Here is a 6,504-nt window from a genome sequence, read left to right on the forward strand (position 1 = left end):
GTCCACATGTGGAAAATTCAATTGATTGGACATGATTTGGAAAGGCACACACCTGTCTATATTAGGTCTCACAGTTGACAGTGCATGTCAGAGCAAAAACCAAGCCATGAGGTCGAAGTAATTGTCCTTAGATCTTTGAGACAGGATTGTGTCGAGGCACAGATCTGGGGAAGGGTACCAAAACATTTCTGCAGCATTGAAGGTCGCCAAGAACACAGTGGCCTTCATAATTTTTTAAATGGAAGAAGTTTGGAACCACCGAGACTCTTCCTAGAGCTGGCCGCCCGGCCAAACTGAGCAATCGGGGGAGAAGGGCCTTGGTCAGGGAGGTAACCAAGAACCCGATGGTCCCTCTGACAGAGCTCCAAGGTTCCTCTGTGGAGAAGGGAGAACCTTCCAGAAGGACAACCATCTCTGCAGCACTCCATCAATCAGTCCTTTATGGTAGACTGGCCAGACGGAAGCCACTCCTCAGTTAAAGGCACATGACAGCCTGCTTGGAGTTTGCCAAAAGGCACCTAAAGACTCTCAGACCAAGAGAAACAAGATTCTCTGGTCTGATGAAACCAAGATTGACCTCTTTGGCCTGGAGGAAACCTGGTACCATCCCTACAGTGAAGCATGGTGGTGGCAGCATCATACTGTGGGGATGTTTTTCAGTGACAGGGACTGGGAGACTAGTCAGGATCGAGGGAAAGATGAACGGAGCAAAGTACAGAAAGATCCTTGGTGAAAACCTGCTCCAGAGCGCTAAGGACCTCAGACTGTGGCGAATGTTCACCTTCAAACAGGACAACAACCCTAAGCACACAGCCAAAACAACGCAGGAGTGGCTTTGGGACAAGTCTCTGAATGTAGTTGAGTGGCCCAGCCAGAGCCCGGACTTGAACATCTCCGGAGATGAAAATAGCTGTGCAGCGACACTCCCCATCCAACCTGACAGAGTTTGAGAGGATCTGCACAGAAGATTGGGAGAAACTCCACAAATACAGGTGTGCCAAGCTTGTAGCATCAAACCCCAGAAGACTTGAGGCTGTAATCGCTGCCCAAGGTGCTTCAACAAAGTACTGAGTAAAGGGTCTGAATAGTTATGGAAATGGGATCTATTCTTTTATTTTATAAATTTTAACAAATTTAAAATAAAAAGGTTTTCCTTTGTCATTATGGGGTATTGTGATGTCATTATGGGGTATTGTGATGTCATTATAGGGTAGTGTGTGTAGATTGATGAGGGAAACAACAACAATGTAATCCATTTTAGAATAAGGCTGTAATGTAACAAAATGTGGACAAAGTCAAAGGGTCTGAATACCTTCCGAAGGCACCGTAGAACAGACCTGCTTCTCTAACATGTAGAGTAGTGAAGCATGTCAGTTCTACTCATTTCTGTCAGAACGTTAAGCCTTTCCAACTGGTCCCACGGTCAAGCTCAGCTCTGTACAGTACTACTGCAGTACTACAAGAGCAAAACTAAAGTACTGCACTCCTGAGTCAAGGCCAGGGGGCTGAACCAGAAACCAGGCTGTGGACGAGAGGCTGAGCGGAAGCACCCTATCAGAGTAAGGGAAGAGTCAGCCTATCATAGCAGAGGAGGGGAAGAAGTAACATATCAGAGAAGAGGGATCTGGTTATATAACGTCATTAAATATTGTCTATTGATTTGTAACAGACTCGTTAGTGCAATCAATCTTTTTTTAAATCTAATTTCCTGTAACAACTGAACAGAGAGACATTGTAACTGTGTCTGGACAATAACTAAACAAGCAGGCCATCACAGCAGAGTGTGTATAGAACAGGAGAGATACACCTGTAATGTACCATGTCCTGATCTCCATGGTAATAAGACATTACAGGTGTAGTTTAGTAGCACTAGGTATGTAGGTAGGTACAGACTGATCCTGACAGGGTAACTACACAGAGACATGACAGGTGTAGTTTAGTAGCACTAGGTATGTAGGTAGGTACAGACTGATCCTGACAGGGTAACTACACAGAGACATTACAGGTGTAGTTTAGTAGCACTAGGTATGTAGGTAGGTACAGACTGATCCTGACAGGGTAGCTACACAGAGACATGACAGGTGTAGTTTAGTAGCACTGGGTATGTAGGTAGGTACAGACTGATCCTGACAGGGTAGCTACACAGAGACATGACAGGTGTAGTTTAGTAGCACTAGGTATGTAGGTAGGTACAGACTGATCCTGACAGGGTAGCTACACAGAGATGTTAACCACTGGTAGACGTGTCCATGTCAGATAACGTCCTAACAGAGATGTTAACCACTGGTAGACGTGTCCATGTCAGATATACGTCCTAACAGAGATGTTAACCACTGGTAGACGTGTCCATGTCAGATAACGTCCTAACAGAAGATGTTAACCACTGGTAGACGTGTCCATGTCAGATAACGCTAACAGAGATGTTAACCACTGGTAGACGTGTCCATGTCAAATACGTCCTAACAGAGATGTTAACCACTGGTAGACGTGTCCATGTCAGATAACGTCCTAACAGAGATGTTAACCACTGGTAGACGTGTCCATGTCAGATAACGTCCTAACAGAGATGTTAACCACTGGTAGACGTGTCCATGTCAGATAACGTCCTAACAAGATGTTAACCACTGGTAGACGTGTCCATGTCAGATAACGTCCTAACAGAGATGTTAACCACTGGTAGACGTGTCCATGTCAGATAACGTCCTAACAGAGATGTTAACCACTGGTAGACGTGTCCTGTCAGATAACGTCCTAACAGAGATGTTAACCACTGGTAGACGTGTCCATGTCAGATAACGTCCTAACAGAGATGTTAACCACTGGTAGACGTGTCCATGTCAGATAACGTCTTTTAATTTTAGTTTTTTTAGCCCAATACACATTAGACGGCAAACATTTATAGAATTGCAAGAAATGTAGCTTTAAAACAGAAACATTAATTTTTCACCCCATGAGACTAGAGTGATCTATGACAACATGTGTACAATTACAGGAACTACGCTTAAAAACCTGCAAACATGTCCTCTCCACCAAAAGGGGTGTGAAAGGGTGTCATGAAGAGTGCTGTACCAATAGAGGGGTGTAACAGGTGGTCATGAAGAGTGCTGTACCAATAGAGGGGTGTGAACAGGGTGTCGTGAAGAGTGCTGTACCAATAGGGGGTGTGAACAGGTGTCGTGAAGAGTGCTGTACCAATAGAGGGGGTGTGAACAGGGTGTCATGAAGAGTGCTGTACCAATAGAGGGTGTGTGAACAGGGTGTCGTGAAGAGTGCTGTACAATAGAGGGTGTGAACAGGGTGTCATGAAGAGTCGTACCAATAGAGTGTGAACAGGGTGTCGTGAAGAGTGCTGTACCAATAGAGGGTGTGAACAGGTCATGAAGAGTGCTGTACCAATAGAGGGGTGTGAAGGTGTCATGAAGAGTGCTGTACCAATAGAGGGGTGTGAAACAGGGTGTCGTGAAGAGTGCTGTACCAATAGAGGGGTGTGAACAGGTGTCATGAAGAGTGCTGTACCAATAGAGGGGTGTGAACAGGTGTCACGAAGAGTGCTGTACCAATAGAAAATAACTAAACAAGGGGGGGGTGTTCTCCAATGCTGGAAGGGGGCCCAGAGTAAAAACGTTTGGTAAACCCTGCTCCAGATCATCAGTCTGTTTTGTTAGGCTTGTAGACCCCTGGATGAGAGGGCCATGACTGGAGAACATTATGGAGGACAGCTGTTTGTTAGGCTTGTAGACCCTGGATGAGAGGGCCATGACTGGAGAACAGTATGGAGAACAGCTGTTTGTTAACTTGTAGACCCCTGGATGAGAGGGCCATGTCTGGAGAACAGTATGGAGGACAGCTGTTTTTAGGCTTGTAGACCCCTGGATGAGAGGGCAATGACTGAAGAACAGTATGGAGGACAGCTGTTTGTTAAGCTTTTAGACCCCTGGATGAAGGGCCATGACTGGAAACAGTATGGAGGACAGCTTTTTTGTTAGGCTTGTAGACCCCTGGATGAGAGGGCCATGATTGGAGAACAGTATGGAGGACAGCTGGACTGGCATCAGTGACTGAATTCCACTACACAATATCTTCAGGCTGCATATCCAACAATCACAAGTCTTTCACAGATAACCTCATTCTCTTGTTTAGAACAGAAAGCAAGACAATCACAACGTTGTTAAATCTCCACTATCTGGATGCCTTGTGGTGTCACCATCCTGTCCAATAGAAGACACTCTCCTCCTGCTGACTGGAAGACAAGGGGGAGAAGGAGAGCGATTTCTTTCCTTGTGGGTCCGCGTGTCGTCTTCTCTTGCTCCCTCCTCCTCCTCCTCCCCATTCTCCCCCTCTCCCCTCTCTTATTTCCTGATGCAGTTGGGCCAGCTGAGTCCTCCGCAGGCTGCAGACACACTACATACAGGACACCTGACGAGAACACAGAACATAGTTCAGACTATCACACACACACACACACACACGCAGACACACGCAGACAAACACACACAGTACCTACCAGTGACACCACCACTACGACGACAGTCAGTTTGAGGTTCTTCATACACATAGCTCTGGCAGGTTACGACTGGTGGTCTTAAAACTCACAGACTGGAGGAGAGAGGAAGTTAGTGATGCTCTGAGTGGTTATAGGCGTAGTAGTAGGATAGTCGGTGTATAGTTGAGTAATTGTAGTAGATTAGAATGTGACTCACTGAGCCGACCAGGTTCTCTGTTTTATCAATCAGCAACTCCAACTTCTCTCCCTCTGAGCCACCAGTCTGTAGGAAACACAGAGTAAACCCAAGAAACTAAAGTACACTGGATCCTCAGACACTAGACACTTCTCCCGAGCCCCTAATACAGCGGTGGATGTAGGATTGGAGTCTATCTCACCGATGTTGTGCACCATGATGCCTTTAAGATCGTCAACCTGCCTCTGAGTCTCAGCTAGCGATCTGATGGAGAAAGGAATGGTGCTTCTAGAGACCAAGAGAGACAGGGAGGGAGAGACAGGGAGGCAGAGAGACAGGGAGGGAGGGAGAGAGAGAAGGAGAGACAGGGAGGGAGAGAGAGAAGGAGAGACAGGGAGGGAGAGGGGATCAGTGGTATGGTGTTCATGTGACTGAAGGTAAACAGACTGTCCTCACAAAAGCAAATGGAGTGTGTGTGTTTTCAGTGGTGTGGTCATGCGCTCAGAGTTCCCCCAGAGGCAGAGTTGTCATGCTCCCCTCACGAGCCCCTCCTTACACAACCTCCCCTCCACTAACCCTTCCTCCAGCTTCTCCACAGCCATAATCCCTTCAGTCCAGTCCTTGCCCAGGCCCCTGCTCTGGTCCCCTGCTCTGTCCCCTTTGAGCTGACTGTGTTCCTCACCTCTCCTGCCACTAGTCATTGGCAGTCTTGTCTTTGTCTCCTAAACGGCTCTTTGTTTAGTAGCCCGTCACATGTCCCTAAAACCATGTCGAATAGCTCATCTCTAATATAAAGCCCACAGAGTTGCCTGCCATTGGCAGATCGTGACATGTGAGTTCACAGCCATTTTTACCTGACCTAATGATTGGATGAGGGAGTGGAATAAGCAAGCAGGAAGTTTGTTGTGGTGATACAGCACTTCAGTGTTTCTACTTCTATAAACACTTAGCCATTCGTTATATATGTCTAAGACAGCTATACATTATATACAGTTGAAGTCGGAAGTTTACATACACCTTAGCCAAATACATTTAAACTCAGTTTTTCACAATTCCTGACATTTAATCCTAGAAAGAATTCCCTGTCTTAGGTCAGTTAGGATCACCACTTTATTTTAAGAATGTGAAATGTCAGAATAATAGTAGAGAGAGTGATTTATTATTTCAGCTTTTATTTCTTTCTTCACATTCCCAGCGGGTCAGAAGTTTACATACACTCAATTAGTATTTGGTAGCATTGCCTTTAAATTGTTTAACTTTGGTCAAATGTTTTGGGAAACCTTCCACAAGCTTCCCACAATAAGTTGGGTGAATTGTGGCCCATTCCTCTTGACAGAGCTGGTGTAACTGAGTCAGGTTTGTAGGCCTCCTTGCTTGCACACGCTTTTTCAGTTCTGACCACAAACTTTCTACAGGATTGAGGTCAGGGCTTTGTGATGGCCACTCCAATAACTTGACTTTGTTGTCCTTAAGCCATTTTGACACAACTTTGGAAGTATGCTTGGGGTCATTGTCCATTTGGAAGACTCATTTGCGACAAAACTTTAACTTCCTGACTGATGTCTTGAGATGTTGCTTCAATATATCCACATAATTTCCCTGCCTCATGATGCCATCTATTTTGTGAAGTGCACCAGTCCCTCCTGCAGCAAATCACCCCCACAACATGATGCTGCCACCCCCGTGCTTCACAGTTGGGATGGTGTTCTTCAGCTTCCAAGCCTCCCCCTTTTTCCTCCAAACATAACGATGGTCATTATGGCCAAACAGTTCTATTTTTGTTTCATCAGACCAGAGGACATTTCTCCAATAAGTACAATCTTTG

The 6,504-nt window shown here is 45.9% G+C and overlaps 1 long non-coding RNA gene and 1 pseudogene across 2 annotated transcripts; one reads left to right on the forward strand and one right to left on the reverse strand.

Moving 5' to 3' along the window:
• Positions 1-3,051: 3,051 nt before the first annotated feature.
• Positions 3,052-3,555, forward strand: LOC139024875 (uncharacterized). Of its 2 annotated transcripts, none has more exons than XR_011476252.1 (3): positions 3,052-3,161; positions 3,323-3,364; positions 3,400-3,555. It is a non-coding gene; the product is annotated as an uncharacterized lncRNA (long non-coding RNA). The 2 variants fall into 2 exon arrangements; XR_011476251.1 differs by having other exon boundaries at positions 3,484-3,537.
• An 877-nt stretch (positions 3,556-4,432) lies between these two features.
• The window catches only part of LOC112072587 (vesicle-associated membrane protein 7-like), a 14,045-nt pseudogene continuing 11,973 nt past the window's right edge, over positions 4,433-6,504 (reverse strand).

Source organism: Salvelinus sp. IW2-2015, unplaced genomic scaffold (assembly GCF_002910315.2).
Source record: "Salvelinus sp. IW2-2015 unplaced genomic scaffold, ASM291031v2 Un_scaffold1971, whole genome shotgun sequence".
Lineage (NCBI taxonomy): Eukaryota > Metazoa > Chordata > Actinopteri > Salmoniformes > Salmonidae > Salvelinus > Salvelinus sp. IW2-2015.